This window comes from Coturnix japonica, chromosome 1 (assembly GCF_054131305.1).
Source record: "Coturnix japonica strain WE chromosome 1, WE-NBRP24, whole genome shotgun sequence".
Taxonomy (NCBI): Eukaryota; Metazoa; Chordata; class Aves; order Galliformes; family Phasianidae; genus Coturnix; species Coturnix japonica.
The window spans coordinates 87,168,088-87,187,074 of record NC_140663.1 but is presented as its reverse complement, the minus strand read 5'-3'; the positions used below and the strand labels follow the sequence as shown (position 1 = coordinate 87,187,074).

At 37.4% G+C, this 18,987-nt stretch overlaps 1 long non-coding RNA gene across 1 annotated transcript in view; it reads right to left on the bottom strand.

Annotated features, from left to right (window-relative positions):
* LOC107322263 (uncharacterized) overlaps positions 1 to 16,200 on the bottom strand; it is a 78,480-nt gene extending 62,280 nt beyond the window's left edge. The window contains exons 1-2 of the long non-coding RNA XR_001558877.3: positions 12,281 to 16,200; positions 10,687 to 10,723 (exon numbers count right to left, since the gene is read on the bottom strand). This is a non-coding gene — a long non-coding RNA (uncharacterized LOC107322263). The remainder of the gene's footprint in view (positions 1 to 10,686; positions 10,724 to 12,280) is intronic.
* Positions 16,201 to 18,987: the final 2,787 nt, after the last annotated feature.

The following is an 18,987-nucleotide window of genomic DNA, read 5'->3' as shown; positions in this document are numbered from 1 at the left end:
ATAACAATGTGCATATATATACAGAAGACCATGATGCTGATCTCACAAGTTCAGTATTATTTTTTCCACTTGTAGTTGCCCAAAATGATACTAAGCCTTTAGTAACAATTCTTCAAAAAGGAAATTCTTTTGGTATTAAAGTAGAGCCCAGAACGGAGTACAATTATCTAATCTTCCAAACTACATATTTTATTTTTTTTGTTGGCCTCAACTCAGAACAATATGTGAGGTCCTAAACAAGCAGTCTTTTGAAATGAATAAGGCTGTGCTTGTATTGGAAAATAATCATTTTCACATAAAGGTCTCTGACTAGGTTTGAAGCAGTAATATTAAGTAATATGAAGGTAGATGAGTAATATGGAGAAATAACTAGAGGTAGTCCTATATGTCAACAGCCTGACAAAGTTGTTAATCTATTTCGTTTCCTGGATCATAGAATCATAGAATTGCTCAGGTTGGAAAAGATGAGATCATCAAGTCCAACAGCAGCCTAACCATTCCACCCTAACTCCAACAACCCACTGCTAAATCATGCCCCTGAGCTCCACATCCAAATGGTTTTTAAACATTTGGGGATGATGATTCAAACAGAAGAGCTTAGAACACAGTTTGCAAGCCTAGAGGACAAACTATACAGTGTCATCTTAATTACTATGAAACTGTTCAAAGATGTTAGCATGGGAATTATTTGAAGTTAATCGCACAAAAGAAAGAGGAATTGAGCAGTAAAAGGGAGTTAAACCAATACTTCAGCACCAGGAAGACTACAATTACTAAGCACAGGTTTGGGAAAAATCTGTTTTCTTTTTTAATATCAACTTTCTAGAATTGCTGTGGTAAAATTCCACTTGAAAATAAATCTGATCACCCACTTAGAATCCAGTTCAGTAGTAGGAAGGCTGTGGACTCAGAAGGCATACAGTTTTAATATATAAGAGTTAGTTACATTGACAGTTAAGTCAATAATTACATCCCTGAGTGGCTCTCCTGGCTTCAGATTACCTTTTTCAAAATACCTTCAGCTCATTTTATTTTTATTTTTTTTTTTCACTATAATGAGATGCCTGGAGCAAAAACATATTGCTTAGTCTGAGAAGCAAATGGCAGCATAGATCTGTCTGGTTTTCAGGAGGATCCAGAAGGTTTGGGTCATCAAAAAGTAGCCCGGCCTCTTTCCACTAAAACCAGGGATAAGGCAATGCCTTTTTCATCCTCACTGTTGGATTCTTCACATTTGGTAGCTTTCTGGAAAGACCTGAAGTTACCCCAGGTCCTGAGCAGCACCCAAAACTGGTGATGTTTAGAGGCACAGATGGACCCTGCAGACAAGCCTCACATCCTTTCTTGTGCTCTGCCTTTTGGCTGCAGATAAAACCATCAGTTAGCAGGGGACATTCTGAGTCCTCAGCTCACCGGTAGGAAACAAATTCTCCTTCTACTGAGAGGAATGCTTTCATGTATTGGTAGAAACCTGATTTTCAGAGAGCTTAAGTTCCTATTGGTGTAACTGCAGTACCAGTTAGTGTACCTCTGAGAAGATCAGTCACTAAAGCTTTCTGGGAACCCCACAGCCACCTCTGCCAATGAGATCTGAAGCAGAGACTTCAAGATATGCTTCTGATATATTCTAGCCAGAACATAAAACTGTCGATAAATGTTACACAGTTAGCGTGTGGAACTTTGGAATGATAAGAAAAATATAGGCTTCTTGAAGGGACAATGAAAAAACAATGAAATTTTTCCTGAGAAACAGTGAACAATAGGATTTCTCCATGGATGCATAATCTTTTAACCCAAATTACATTACAGTTTCTATAAGAAAAACTCACATAACTCACTGTCTCTATGAAGCCATCTTTTGCTGGATCAAACTGCAATAATTGCCAGGTACACTACGCTTGAGTAGCAATTATGGGAATAGAAATTTAGGCTATTAAGGTAAATGCTCACAATAGAGAATTCCACAGGAGAGCACTAATTGTATGTCCAGCCACCTTCATTTTGTTCTTGCTTTAACCTGAAAGTGATATTCTTTCTTGAAATTAATGTTTTTCTTTCTTTTTGCTAATGAAAGATTGCTGTTGTGTGTGTGTTTCTTTTTTTCCTATACTTGATATGTAAGTATACTTTACACAGTGAAATTAAGCTATTAAATATAAAATACGCATATTTACAGTGTCATATACAAAAGTTTTGAATAATCTCTGCTTTAAATAAAAGGATTCCAGGACAGAATGAATTGGAGTGAAAAATTCTGAACACTGCACTTTGTTAAGAAGAAACAATTTACATGGTGTTTAAAAGTGGACATGAATACATGTAATGGATTTTTGCCCTGGCACTATTTCAGACACTCTTATTCTGGCTATTTAAATTATTGTTCTATCTTTGTAATACTATCTACCTGTAATTTATAACAGTACAATTCTTTTTATAATAAAATAATCTATGGTCACTAACAATATAAATACTATTACAACTTGAGATGTGTATGCACTAGTCATCACAAATCACAAAAGGAAAGAGAAAGGGACAGGGAAAGGAAAGAAGAAAATGAATGAAATTTACAAGTTCAGCACCACTTCACAAGGTTTCCTAAGTCATGTAATTACATCAAAACATGCTGAGCTGGAGATAAAGCAGCTCATATTCATTCTGTGATAAAAACACTCACCTCAAGTGCGTCCACTACCCTGAAATCTCATTCATATCCTAGAAGTATATTTTTTAACTTCAGTAAAAATTTTCTGGAAAAGCTTTCAGAGATCTGCTTTAACGTACCACAAACTTCCAGAGTAGACATTATATTCTTAATAAAAGAAAATTAAAAAAAAAATCATAACAAAAAAACTTTTTTACCCTCTGCCTCTGGGGAGTTTTAAGGGTTGACACCAGATTTATGTAATTGTCTGTGAATTTACAAATTCCAAAATACTTATAAATAGGAACAGTTACATCCAAGTTAAACAGAGACTTTCGGTTTGTAACACATATACGATGTGAAAGCAAAAGTGAATTGGTGAAACTATATTTTATATTCTATGAATTTCAGAATCTGAATGTAAGATTTTATATATACAGGTTAATCATAGCTGTAGTTTTTACATTCTAAGCAACAGAACTGGCCAGTAGATATCAATGCATATTGACAGATGGAGATTTTTACATATCTGCATAAAAGCACTGGAAAGACATACAGTTCTCCATCCAAGCTGTTCCACATGCTGACTCCAGCATAAACTTTTACTGAGGCAAATGTAAGAGGTTGAGAAAATGAGGTGCTTGAATCTCTTAAAGGGAGCCAGAGATAATTTGGAGACCTGCAACATGTCCGAGGTGCAAAGTTTCACTCCCAGAAAATGGGGCATGAAGCCCATTTCTTGATCATCATGAGGATGCTTGGCTAGATTATGATGAAAATGTAAGAGCAGAAGTGTAACTCACTGACAAAATATGAATCCAAAGTTTTCTAATTTGTTAGTAATGTTACATTATTTCCTTTTTATCTAATCATAGCCCTGCTCCTCCACAAATGAAAAATGTAAAATAGTTTTACTTTCAAATTAAAGTATGATTATTCATTATCAAATTATCAAAACACAAATGACATACTGTATTCCATGTATTTCATGACAGATGCCTGGATTAGAATTTCCTCATGTAACCATATTAATTCTCCTGGCATGCAAAACTCAGAAAGAGAACAAACTGAATCCCATTACTTCGGAAGTTATTCAATACCATGTAAACCAGATACTGTCTTCTCAATCCAGCAAGCACAAATAGTACTGTGTAGGTGCATTTGGAATGACAGAACAAGATTGTATCTTTTAACTTTGCAAAACATGAGATTCTAATTGGTATCTCAAGAAGTACATTCTTGTATAGTATTCAGATAAATAACATAAGGCACACATCAGTTCATCTTAATATGTTTGCTATTTGAGGGAAACAGACAACAAACCCTCACAGAACTAAATAGTGTTAAAAAAAACTTGGCTAAGATTCAGAAAGATAAGTCTTACAAAACAAAACAAAACAAAACCCACAAAAAACAACCAGAGCCTTAGTTCAGTCAAATACTTCATTATAAAGATAGATATAATAAAATGCATAGTGATGTTTAACAAATCTCTTTAGAACCAAAAAGCTTGACACAATAAAACACTGTGCTCTTTTGAACAAGAATGTAGTTAGATTGACCAGGAGAGGGGAAAAAAGGGAATTTCTTACACATTTTTCTTACATCATTCTGTTCCTTTTCTACCTGCCTGTTAGAGAGCTTCTAATTAGACAGCTCCGTATTCTTCTGAGGCATGTGGTGTCTGTAATACACCAGCCCTGCCATGATGGGCAAACATATCACAATGATGGGACTTCATCAGACTCAGGATCTCAGCATCCCCTGATTTGGCCCTCTGTTTTCAGATAGGTAGTTGTGTTCGGACCATGCCAATGCTGCCACTACTCCCATGCTGTAGCAAGGTCCAGAAAAGTAAAGTCATGAGTTCCCTCTGCTTCTGGTTTGTATTGTCTGTACTTTCTGCCAAAGCTTTACCAGCACTGCCTCACCTTCTAATCCCAGTCTATCCACATCAAAAACACCCTGATCAACAAGTCCTCAGCAAAGAAAAGAGAGATTTTTCTTCTTTCACTCATACATTGTCATTTAAAAACCACTAACTTAAAACTTTAATTTAGGAATACCATCATAATGGAGTTTACCAGAAACTGCTTTAGAAGAATTCAGCAGTACTGATTGATCCTGACCTAGACTTGTTTCTGAGATGTCTGGACTGCCTAGGAATAATTATTTATCACCATTAAAGGGTTATGCTGTCAAAACCTTAAAAATATATTGCATCAGACAAATGAATCAGAGTTGACTTGGTCATTCCTGTATACAACAGCCTCCTTGAAAGCTAAATTTTCATATTTGCAACAAATGAATTGATTTACTGTTCATTTGTTAATTTTTTAAATCTATTCCATGTTCCTGTCTTTATTCTTCACTTCCTACAAAGTCTTAGAAAGCGTATTTTGTCTGCTTGCTGCGCAATGATGTAGAAACTGTTGCTGAAGATATAAAATATATTATTTCATTTATCACAAACACTACCACCCATTGGCAGTACCACACAGGTTACTGAACGCTGCAGAGTGGAGGGTAAATCTTTCTGGTTTTCATCAAATGATCTGCTAACATGGAGCTGACAGCAGCTGATCTGATGCTGAAGTTCCTGTGACAGCCAGAACCAGTCCCCAAACAAGACCTCTCTCTGCTGCACCAACAAAACATTCCAAGCCTAACATCATAAACTTAGGGAAAGCTGAAGGACACTGTTCTTTTTGTGAGATCATACAGCCAATGCTTTGCAAATTCATTTTACTGTGAAGTTATTCAAGACACATGACAGAACAAACAAGCTTGCCTTTCTCAGACCTCACCAAAGATGCAAAGATTGCTTTTCTACCACAGAGAAAGCTAATTCTCTCTCAATCCCATGTCCAAATACTTTTGAAATTATACTAATCATATATGTAAGCCAGCGTGGCTTAGGGAAGGACTTAGGGTACCTAGTCCTGTCATTTGTGTTCATAACAAAGCTTCAATCAATGAATAACTGCACACTTTTCTTTTATCATTAAAAATAATGGAATAATTTCTTTAATTCTAAAGGTATTCTTCAAAGTATGGTTGTCTAGCGTATCATACAATGACTTTTAACCCAACGAACGCTCTTTCCCTACTGTTTTGGGATTCTTTTTTCTTTGCCAAAAAACAACACTTGATAACTGCCTAATTCGTGATGGAACTGAACATAGTTTCCTCATGTGATACTGTGTGTGACCCAGATATGTAGCTTACTGCTTTGCAAAGCATATTCTCCTATACTGACAGATAAATCAGTTCCTTGTGGCTGCTTAAAAATAGCATCTAGCTGTTGGAGAAGTTCTCTGCAAGTACAGCTGAAAGAGGAAATTGCAAGAGTAATCTACCACACTCTTGACAAGCCCAAAGAGAGCCTGATTCACGCTATCGCGAGCCCCACATGCAACCCCACTGGCAAAGTGACAAAGCTGAAAAACCCTCACGGTACAGTGAAGACTGTCAACAGAGTTAATATGATTAGTTCAGGCGGATCTGCTTGTTTTCCTCACACAGATGTGATGTGCTAATGTGGTTAAACTTAGGCACTCTTGTTAACTAGGTCATCCCTGCTGTAGGCCCTAAGTAGACATAAAAGCCATCAATCCTTTCTGACACTGTCAAAGCTAGCCTATCACTTTTCCTCAGGTGTCTGAGCTTGACCAAGAGGTAACTCAACTATCTGTGTATATACCACAGCTTTTAGCCAAGGGCACTTCACCATTATGTCATCTTCCAGTACAGACAAGCTCCCACATTAGTCTTGAATGGTAAAAAGCAAAACAAATGAACAAACAAAACACATGCACACACACACACACACACACACACAAATTGTCTAAATTATATTTTCCCACACTTGGAACATTAAAGACTAAGCAGAGTGTCATGGTTTTATGATTTTTGGTTACTGGTATTCCTCATCATAACATCATGTAATGCACTGGGAGTTAAAGTGTTAATGCTCCAGTACCTGTCCAGAAGAGAAGAAGAACTACATTACCCAGGGGGCTTTGCAGTCAAAGAGGAGATAGAACTCCTGGCAAGGTCTCCCGATCCAGCTTTTCTCTTCATCACTCTTTTCCTTCATCTCTCCTCATTGCTGCCTGTCCCGACTGTGCACATCACTTCAGTATTACTGTTAGACCTGCAGCTCGCAGGTACTCTTTCATTATATTTGATTTATTAGCTTCAATTCTAATTATATTGTATTATACTGTGTTATCTTGTATAATGATACCATATTTAGTAAATTAGTTTGTTTCTCCTCAGATCGTTGCCACTGTTTTTAATTATTTTGGGGTCCCCTGTTTCCCTTTTCCAGAGGCACAGATTTCATGAAATCCCTCCACCTCACTAGTCACGGAACTGGGCAAGACCAGCCTGTAAACCATTGACAGAATGCTAAACAGTCAAGAAAAAAAGAATGTCCTCCTCCCTCATCTGACTTAATATAGCATTCTTCACAGATGTTTCCTAGAATGGTTTTCAGATAGGAAATTCTAAAATATAATGATCCAAATAAAATTTTAAAAGAACAAGTAGTAGTAGAATTGGCTTCAGAAACTGATTGAGTGAGAGGATCTTAGCTGCAATTCATCATCTAGTCAATATATTTAATCTATGCCACATGTAAAATTATTCTTCTCTGATTGATTTCACTTCCAGGAAACAAGAAGGAAAAAGTACAAGAAAGATATTGGTAATTATGACTTGCTTACCCTCTTTTTCATGCCAAAAATTAGTATTTGGTTATGCATTTTATGCATGATGGCTGCTCTAGAAGTGATGTCTCCTATTTTCTTATGTTGGCCTGTGATATCAGAGTCATATGTTGGTGGTATGGTAACACAGGTTGAACCTTTCCACCAATATTCCATTATATTTTGTTGCTATGTGACAAATGGCAGAGAGGGACAGTCTGACAAAAAGGCATCTAACATGGAAGTGTCATTGACATGTTATTGAATTCCTCCATGCAGAAAAAACAGCAATCACTGACATTCAGCAATACTTCTTGAAAGTTTCTGAAGGCTGAACAGTGGATGTGTGCACGGTGAGGCAGTAAGTGGTGCATTTCAGCTGTGGTGACAGCAATACGAATGGCAAGCCATGTTCTAGACAGCCATGCACATTTTGTTAAGTGTGGCATGCAGACAATTGTTCATTGCAAGCAATGCATAGCTAATGGTGGTAACTACATTGAAAAATAACATTTTGTAGTTAAGAATTTTCTCCATCAAAGAATGTTATTATACTTTTTAATCTGTTGTAGTTTCCATGGAAATAAATAGAAGGCACTAATTTCAGAGCGACCTATATAGATTTCATGTCTTTGAAGAGAACAGGAGTCTCATGATAGATGTGTTTGACCTGTATGGGTCTCAAGTGAAAAATCCAAGATAAGCAAAACAAACATATTTGGAATGGTGAATTTTTCCACTGCAGTAATTAGGTCAGCATAAGCCATTCTCAAGATGTTCTTAAACACATAGGACGAGTATGAAGCATATGTATTAAAGAACAGCAATGCTATGTTGATTGATTCTACTGAAAATATCACATTAAACTCAGACTAATTAACCGTCTGACTTGATGGATATAGTTTCTAAATTACAGCATATTTTCCTGCAGTGTCACAGATCTTGAATATTCACATTCAGCTGGTCAAGGTGATCTGAATACAGCGAGATGAAAATATAATCTTCTTAGGGTTTTGTGATACATGTTGTAGACAGGAGATCAAGCTCTGATCAGAATGGTCTACTCTGACCTTAGGTGCCTTTTCACATACATGTGAAAATACTGGCATGCCTAGATTTTTATCCAAACTGAATGCTGTCCGTAATGAAGACTTTCATATGGCTCTCCAACCACCATGAGCAAGATTTTCAGCTACTTGCCTGTCCAGTCTTTTTTTTTTTTTTTAATTTAAAAAAGATTTAAACATGAGTTAAAAATAAATTAATGTTATACAATTTACTTCATAAAACAGCAAATTAAAAAAAATCTCAATTACAGCATATTCAATTTTATGAAAAATGACAGAAGATAAATATTTCTTCTCTGCTGGTTTTCATTGAAAACACCCTTGTTCTTTAATTGCTTTGTAGCTTTTCACACTACATATATTTTATACTGCACATTATTTTACTCTGACCAATGAGATCAGTCAGCAGAACTCATTTCCCAGTGGGAACTAATTCTAGCAGTATATTCTCGAAATCAATTAGAAGCAAGCCAGATCCAGCCAGGAAGCTGCAGTGGTGTGAAGTTTGATTCAAACTGAAATGTGCTGTTTCTCATCCAGTTTGTGGCAAGGCCACCCCTGTACACATATAACAGTACAGAGACTGATCTTCTCTGGGCATGAGCTGAACGGATGCATGACTGCCGCTGCACAGGGATATGAACTCACTGAAAATGATGCTGAAGCAGTTCAAAGGCAGAATATTTGTAGCCTACTTATAAGTCAGTTTTGCTCAATAGGACTGGCATCTTTAGATGTCTCTGCAAATACTCCTTTAGCTTAAGCTTTTTAAGGCTCTAGCCTTAAAAGTCTCCCTCACTTCTATCCTCATATAACTTTCTTGCTCCAGTAGTTTCCCCATGTCAGTAATCAGTTGGGTTTGTGGGAGTCATACAGAAAGCTTCTAATTAAACTGATACTGCTACTGCAACACTGGTGCAAAGGTGGCCTTAGTGGTATCCAAGCAATAAACTAAAAAGGAGGAAGAGTAATTGCTGAAATTAATTGGTGATTTAAAACGGGAAAGAAGGAGAGGGGGGGGGGGCAAGGGGTGTATAAAAGTGTACTTACTCCTGCTATACTGCGAATACCAACTAATGTTACCAGCTAACTTCAACCCTTGTCAGAGCTGCGTCTGAACTCAATAAAAGCAGGTTTCGACCTTTTGAATGCAGGCAATCACTTTCATGATGAGAATCATCATCACCAGTATCATCATTAAGATGATTAATGGGAATAGCTTTGTTTCTAGCATCTCACTTCATTTGTAGCAGCATCCAGTGCACAGTGCCAGTTAAGATAACTCCCTTGCTTGGTCACTGCATGAATGGATTTGCCTTTAACTTACTGTTCTGTTTTCTGTTGAGACAGTGCTAACAGCACACCATTGTTTTGGTTGTTGCTGAGAGATTGGAGCAAGGCCATTTTGCTTTCCTGTCTTAGTACATAGTACTAAGGGGGAGGGGGGGGTGGGAGGGGAAGGGGAGGGGAGGGGAGGAAAGAGAAGAGAGAGAATAGGAGAGGAGAGGAGAGGAGAGGAGAGGAGAGGAGAGGAGAGGAGAGGAGAGGAGAGGAGAGAAGAGGAGAGGAGAGGAGAGGAGAGGAGAGGAGAGGAGAGGAGAGGAGAGGAGAGGAGAGGAGAGGAGAGGAGAGGAGAGGAGAGGAGAGGAGAGGAGAGGAGAGGAGAGGAGAGGAGAGGAGAGGAGAGGAGAGGAGAGGAGAGGAGAGGAGAGGAGAGGAGAGGAGAGGAGAGGAGAGGAGAGGAGAGGAGAGGAGAGGAGAGGAGAGGAGAGGAGAGGAGAGGAGAGGAGAGGAGAGGAGAGGAGAGGAGAGGAGAGGAGAGGAGAGGAGAGGAGAGGAGAGGAGAGGAGAGGAGAGGAGAGGAGAGGAGAGGAGAGGAGAGGAGAGGAGAGGAGAGGAGAGGAGAGGAGAGGAGAGGAGAGGAGAGGAGAGGAGAGGAGAGGAGAGGAGAGGAGAGGAGAGGAGAGGAGAGGAGAGGAGAGGAGAGGAGAGGAGAGGAGAGGAGAGGAGAGGAGAGGAGAAGAGAAGAGAAGAGAAGAGAAGAGAAGAGAAGAGAAGAGAAGAGAAGAGAAGAGAAGAGAAGAGAAGAGAAGAGAAGAGAAGAGAAGAGAAGAGAAGAGAAGAGAAGAGAAGAGAAGAGAAGAGAAGAGAAGAGAAGAGAAGAGAAGAGAAGAGAAGAGAAGAGAAGAGAAGAGAAGAGAAGAGAAGAGAAGATTAAAAAAAAAAAATAAAAAAAATCAGCACACAGGCCAAATGTGCAACTTACTTTGGAACCAGCTGCCTTGATACTCTCCGATGACTGACTGGAGTGGCCAGAATTTTCAGAAAGGGAAAAAAAAAAAAAAAAAAAATTAAAGTCTTGCACTTGTTGGAGAAGTACTGAACTCATACTACACTAAAGGAAAGAAAGAGAGGAGAAAATTATGTACTGTGTTTAGATATGTAGTAGATGATTTATGTAGAAACTCAAAGTTGTGTACAAAATCCCCAAATCTTAAAAACTGTGACAAATTAGGCTAATTTTATCTCTGAGATTTGTATCTAATAGAAAATGTAGTAACCATATCAGTCAGTTTAAAACTAATCGCTTTAGGGAGTGATCATATATTTTATTTTTCTGCAGCTCTGGAAATGCACATTAACTTCACAACTCCATTGACTGCACAACTGCACTGTCGTTCTCCAATGTTAAACATGCCTGCAGCAAGACAGATCTCAACTAATTAGCATAGACTAATCAGTTCACCTCCTCTCTTTTTTCTCTTTCTCTGTCTTTTTTTTTTTTTTTTTTTTTTTTTTTAAATTACTACTTTAAAAGTGCTTTGTTGTTCTTGTTGTTTTTACATAAAATTTAAGTTGATGCAGTACATAAAAACCTGCGCTATACCAACTGGCAATAAATACATTTATCTTACAGACTTGTTTCTTTACTAGCCATGTGTTCTTCCCAAGTTACACTCCAAGGTTTATTGTAATACATCTGGCTAAACAATCTTGGTTTATTTTTCAGTAAAAATATGGATTCTTGCTGACAGCGAAATTTTATTGCAGAACTATTGGAAAGTAATATCTGTTCACTATAACAAGATCCCCTGAATCTGTGCTATCAACCAGAAACCTGTTATGGGCCATTTGTTCTGTCTTTTTACTTCCCCTCTCTCTTAAGCAAGTGTAATTGGAGCAGGAACAAAAAAAAATGTAACCTTGAAGGACAGATCTCAAATGGTCAGCCTTCAAAAGCATTAAGCAGTATACATTGCCTCTTCGGATGCAATCAGTCAGTGCACCTCAATTCCCACTCATATGAGAAGACTGCCTGTCTTGCATTTCTATTGCATTTTGACAGCTTGAGTTTCCTTTCAGGTTTGTGAAATGAGAAAATTCCATGACCCAATACACCTACTTGCATTAACAAACTGACACACACACACACAAAAACAACAACAACAACAACAAAAAAAAAACAACCCACCAAACACACACTAAAAACACAGTATATTTGAGCAAGAAATTCTTGTTTACCAAGACATCCTCCTTGCACAGAAAACGTAGTCTGGATAGAACTGCATTGAAGAAAGCATCAAATCTTAGAGAAATACACTGGTTCAAATTCTTTCTTACATGTGACAGATTTTCTATGGAAGGGACATATATTCCTTACTGAGCAGACTGAAATACATATTTAACTGATCTAAACTACCGTCACAGTGAGAGTTGGAAGCCAAAAGAAAAAGTGAGTGAAGTAAGTCAGGGATGGGAGATCAAGTACACCCACTCATTGTATTTAATGTAATTGTAGCAGTACTTAAAAGAGCAGCAGCAGAAATTTAAAGAGGAAAGTTCTGTCATAAACAGGTTACCTTCTTAACATCCTCTAACATCAGTAAGATAAATTTGCCCCAAGAGCCTCTGGAGAGATGATCTTTGGCCTTAACTGAAACAATAAATAGCAGTATGAGTTGGCAACTGGTTCGTGTTGTCTGGGGACAGGAAGAACAGAACTTCATCAAAAATCATACAGACAAACAAACAGAAAAAACAAAAAAAACAAAAAAAACCAAAAAAAAACAGCAACCCTGGTACCCTCAACATACACACAAAAAGTAAAACCATATGAAAAACCACCAGGGTTTTCAGACCAGCTAAAGCCAGCAGCGACTGAATAAATAAGGAAAGACTTGAGTGGCCCACTGGACTGACATTACTTTATACATAGCTGACTAATCACTCTAGGACAGCTAAGCATTATTCCTTTATCTGATTCAACAATACACTCAAGTGCATTTCTTTTTGTCTTACATAAATAACAAGAGAAACAATAAGATGAAAAAGAAGATGCCTGTGAGCTTATGGAGAATATTCGGGAAGAAATCTCTTCAGATTTAAATAACTCTGTAACAATGATGCTTATTGGTAGTATTTATGTTCCAAGACAAATCTGTCTTAGGATTCATTTTACAACTCCTCTGCCCCACTGGCAGGGCTGATAGGGGGTTGAGGTTTAATAATATTACAATGACTGGCATTTTCCTACACAGATATTGTTCTTTTTGACACATTAAGCGATTTTGCTTCCCTTGTATCTTTTAAATGCATATGATTACTGTAAGAGATAAAAGCTCATTCTCAGACAGTTCATCAGCAAATTCAGGAGTTGCAGTCCTCCCCACTAAAAGCAGTTGACAGTTGTACTGGTTGTAAAGAAAATTTAAAATACATCTTTAGAGTGTGCCCAGGAATCAAAACACAGAGAAGCACTACTGGGAAGAAAGTTGTCTGTTTGTCATCACCTACTTATAAACAGTACTTAAGTATTTTCTAAACACTGTTCCACCTTTAAGGATTTAAAATTAATGTGCTGTTACAATGTCAACAAGTGAAAGCTGCCCTTCCCTTTTCACACTCTTTTAGGAATGTGAGGAGTTACAGCGATGCCTTTACTCCAGCAAATATATCAGGCATGAGACTATTGATAGGGCCCATGAGCTCAGTTCTGAGTGGCCCCTGAATGTCCATATGACCTTGATAGTCATCCTAAAACAGATCCCTAAAGCTGTTTAGGCACTTTTCTGCTAATGACAATTATAAAACGGGATAACCCAACAGCTGTGTTGTTTAGGTTATACGTTGTTCAGAAATTGCATGAATGGCATGCATTTGTCCAATGCCTACCATAACTGAACTCATCACTGTCAAGGTCTTCGGTCATGAACTGAATACAAATAAAATAACTGCAGGATATGCTGCAGGAACTTGACTCTGCTGTTACAGCTTGGGTAATTATAGCCCTCTGTACTTAGCAGCATATCACCATATCCCATATTCACCTTCTGTTCTTTGAGAATCTCTCCTTGCTTTGTCCCTCATTTTGGTCTCCCCAGCTGGTTACTCTCCACCCACTCAATGTTTCATATAGGGGAGGATGGAAGACCTTCCAGCAACATGGTGCTTCTTGGATATTTTGGTCAGAGGTGACTGACTGCAATTAAAAAAAAAAAAAAAAAATTAAAAAAAATCCAGATATTCTGCAAATATCTGCAGTAATGACTGAAGATACTGAAGATGTGTTACACAGTGATGATGTACGGCATGTATAAATACTCATGAAACACACATATTCATCTGACAGTGATAACTGTTTCTTCAAAGAAATATAGATGTGGCAAGTTGATCGTGACATCTGTGGAGTCAAAGAGAAAAACAGAAAATGCTGAAGAATAAATTTCTTTCAAAGAGGCTTTGTGTACTTTGTCTCCAAACTTATTGTAGCATAACAGATATGCATCCCTGGGAATCTAGATACAGAGCCCCTTTTCTGCAGTTACAGATATTAATCAGACAGACTATTAAAGCAAATTTGTGTTGTTCTTGAACATGCTTGCATCAGTTTGAATTCATGCACTGTCATGAGTTGCTTCAGAATCCCGGGACTATTTTCCCCATGTTTAAGGTCAGTATACCAGAGTGAGAACTTAGTATCAAGAGTCTCCATTTTGTCAAATATTCACATTAGAGGAGATGATGAATCCAGAGCAACACTGATACATTCTTTAAAGCCTTCTGATGCATCTACCATGTGGAGTTCAGGATGAATGTTCAAGCTTTTCTGAGAAGTGGCCCTTCATCCTCTCCAGCCTTTCAACATAAGTCTATTTCAAAGTCTCAAGGCTTGCAGTCTTACACATTCAAATATTATTTTACGCACCAAGAAGTGCTTCACATGGGGAAGAAAAAAAAAAATGCACATGGAAAATAATTTGCAGCCTCTCTGCTGTCAGCATTTTTTTCTAACATTATAAAAAGAAAGGTAGTGTGACTTTAATGTCATAGCTGTTTGAAACAGTCACTTTTCATAGATGGCAAGGCATTGCTGTTAATAATTTTACAGCATGATTAATATCTTACATTAAATTTGACCTAAATGACTAAATCAATGCTCTTTAAAATCAGGGTGAGGCCTTGATCTAGCACTTGTTGAAGTCACAGACCTAATTTCATGGTGGTGACTCATCCTCTCCTGTGCAGTGAGGCTGTGTCTACAAAGAGCTCTGCCGTAATATGGTTGAGACATCGAGTTCATTGGTAGCAGAGCACACACCTGCATAGAGCTCTTGCATGTCAAAATCGTTGTAGCTGTGTTAGAAAGGAATCACACTTTGCTGAATGGAGGCATCACTTAGAGTTCTCAAAGGAGAATACCAGTGTTGCTGCAGGGAGGTGATGCACTTTGCTGGGGAATTTACTAGGGAATCTAAGTAACAAAAATCTGATGTTGTTCACATTTAAAGTCCTGCTGAAATGGAAAGTGACATCACACTAGTGTATGATTTGAGGTGTACTGTTAATTAGAAAAGTTTTAAATGAACCATTTCCCTATGGAGTGCTAAATTTAGCAGCTTTTCAGATGGTCATGCTTAATTCAAGGTTAGTCTTTACTAACACTAAGCATAATCTCACAAGAGATTGGGTTTTTTTGTTTTTGTTTGTTTGTTTGTTTTTTTCAAAAGGAAGGCACTTACTGCCTTAAAAAGTTCTGACTAGCCCATAATATATTCTTAGCAAAAGCAAATAAGTGCTTCTTTGGCTACAGGTCATTAGGCCAAGGTACACCGTAGTCTTCATCCCAATGTTTACTTCAGCCTAATACTAAAATGACAGCTTTTACTAAGATTTCTCTTGTGTTATTTACTCTATTATATAAGATCTATAAAAGCCTTTTTTTCTACTGTGGGTTTGCTCTGTGTGTTCAGTTCCAGCTAATACTGTCTTTGTTTACTCAAACAAAGTGGCTGCTTTAGCATCAAGCGATTTTCACTAAAGGGCGAGCAATGGGCAGGTCCCACACACTGCCTACTCCTCCAGTTCAGCAATGAATGCAGGAGCAGAAGCCTCAGCAATGGCTAGCAGATAAAAAGCTGCATCAAGTTCTGCACAGGGTTGTAGATTTCATGCTATTCACAAGGCATGGAAACTAAACAAGAAAAATCTTATTCAAAGCAAGAAAAAATAGAATAAACTAGCAAACAAAAAATCCTTTAAATTTTTAGCCCTATTCATCCATTCTGTATGTAAAACTATCCGTAGACCTAACACCTAAAAGTCCAGGGTTGTTTTGTGTTCAACCTTCCAGAATACAACAGTATGCATTTATATGTAGATTCAGTAGCAGTGAAAATCAGGACAAGATTCTCCTATTCAGATGACTGACAGAGCCAGCCCAATGTAATTATAAATAGAATTAGGAAGAGTGATGTAATTCTTCCCATTTTTATTAGGGGAAAAAAATAAATGGTAAGGAAGGTAAAAAGCATGCTGAGGGTCTCTGTGTGGCATTTCTTCTAGTCTTTTGCACTGTAACCTATTTTTAAAGGTTCTCTTTCAAAACTGTCTGCCTGAAAGAACTTATTCTCTTAAAAACAATTGTGTATAGTTAGGACCTAAAGAGGTAGAAAAGACAAACCATAAATTATAGAGAAATGAGCTATTTACTACTACATAGTAATGAGCAGACTGAGGTTTCTCAGTGTTACCACTTCATGCACATATGATGATCCCAGAAGAACAGCCTCTATTTTCAAACACCACACAAAGCAAATTTCCAGCAGGGCTACAAAAAGATTGAAAAAAATCACCTTGCAACACAGTTCACTTTATTTTTAAAAGCTCACCAAGGTCACAAGCCCTAGGAAAGCTTAATTAAAGTCGATGGAAGATGCAGAAGTGAGGCAGAAAGAATAAGATGGCTAGAAAAATCATTTTTTAAAACATATTAGATTATGTGAAGCCAGAGAGGCTTGACACCATCGATTTCAGAAATGGGTTAAAGATAAGGAACTGAGTATTGTAGGAATTACAATGAGGCAAAGCAGTCTGGGAACATCTGCTACACACATCCACTTTCTAATTCCAAAAGATAAAATGAAGGCTAAGACTTAAGGGTGCCTAAACCCAGCAGGCTTTCATTAGGAGCTGTGCACTTTACTCCTTAGAATCAAACAAGAAACAAACAAACAAACCAACCAACCACAAACTAGACCATGACAGACCAGTCATATTACATTTTCAGTCTTTCTTGTTGTTCACTGCTTTTAAAGTAACAAAACATTTTCCCTCCATAGACCATGCTATTTCAGTGTTTTCTCCTGTCCCACCCTGTCCATAAGTCCTGGAAAAGATGTAAGTAAAATTATTTCCCATCCAAGAAAACTAATAAAGTTTCCTAGCAAGGCCGCTTGCTCAGGAAAGAACAGAAAATGAATCAACCCACAAGCTGAACTAGCACTTATTATGCAAAAAAAAAAATTGGCAATACATAAAATGTCATGAAACTTCCTCATCATTGTGCAACATTTAAAAACAAACAAACAAACAAACAAACAAACAAAAAAAGAACAACAACAACAACAACACAGGTAATACAGAGATATGAAGTTATGTTTAAGGCTGTCTTTTCTGCAGCTGCATCCTAAACAGACTTAGATGAATATCTCATTCATAAGGCCAGTGCCCAAAATTGTACTTCTCTTCAACAGAGATTTTCATTACCTGTGAAATGATTTTGCATCTTAACCTTAAGTCACTCACACCCTCTTAGCAAAAACATGGCAGTTGGGAGTCCATGCATTGCTGGTCTTTGGGGCTGGATGCATTCGTAGAGCTGGGACTGAGAGAGGTTCTCACCCAAGGAACTCCAGAATAATTCTCAGGAATTTTTCAGAATAAAGACAAATTCGGACTATTCCTTTGGTCTTCCACACAGCACAACACTAATAGCTTGTTTTTACAAAGCATTTAAAAATGCATTTCAGTACTTCATAACACAGAGTTAGAGATGCTGGAGATGCTGCTAGAAGAGCTGTCTGATTCTAACACATTAACTGCTTTTTACCTCGAGGCAGTGCTGACTACAGGAATATTAGATTTGCAATCAATTTCACTAGCCCCTCTGTTGTTTTCCAGATGTGCATATTAAATGTTATTTGAATAAAGAAACAGTTTGAATAATGTAGGTGTAGTTAGGAGTTATACAGACTTTTAATTGGTTTGGGTTTGTTTATTTTAAATGTGGATTATCTAAAGTATTTTAGGTAAATCAAAATCTATGACACCTGTTACAATGCCATTTGCCTGCAGGAGACTGCAACATTTGCTGGATAGCCCCATGAAGCAAAAACAATGGAAAAATTGCACTCAACTGAATGTACTGGAGTACTTTCAAATGACGTGACTTCAGAATTATACGCCTGATTATTGGTGTCAAGGAAAGAATTCAGTGAAATACAAATATTGTATTAGGTGTAGAATTTAGCAAAACATTAATATTGTAATAGATTTAATACTGTTAAATCTATGAAAAAACATTCTCATGTTTAATTTAGGCATACTGTTTTCTCATGTTCTCCACCACTCAAGGTCTTCTCATTACTACTGAAAGCATTCATCTGAGTAAAAAGAGCTATACATTTCCTAATATCACTTGTCCCACATACAGGCTATATGAAGCAAACAATTAAGAAAATGAATTGTTCACAAACGTACTTTTATTTTTATGAATCTGACTGCAGCCTATAATTATTTGGAGATCTGATGTCAGTAACATTTGGCCTATGACATGCTTGCAAATTGTGTTTAGAGAATTAATGTGGCTGTTTGTATTGGGTCACCTTGGGATGTTTTTCTGCTCTTCCTTTTCTCAGTGATACACTTCATTATATTTAAGTGCATTCACAGAGGAAAGAGAGTGAACCAAAGGCAATTAAGGGACTGAGGTTAATGAATTAAAAAGGTACAGGGAGGAGGGTACTCCTTTCAGAATGTTCCCAAGGTATATCTTTCTGGGCTTTTGAAATATCAATCGACAGAAATTTTGGTTTATTCTAAGTAAATTTGAATCCATAAAGGAAACACTTAGCTTTCTTTTGTTGCAAGGGTATGTGGTTATGTCACTTGGAGTCCAGTCTCCCTCAGAGCTTTCTCCTCCAGCTTCTACGGAGAATGCATCCATAGGCATTAAAAGAATATCTTCTTATAGAACTTCTGTCAGAGTTCATTTCAATTATGCTTTGCT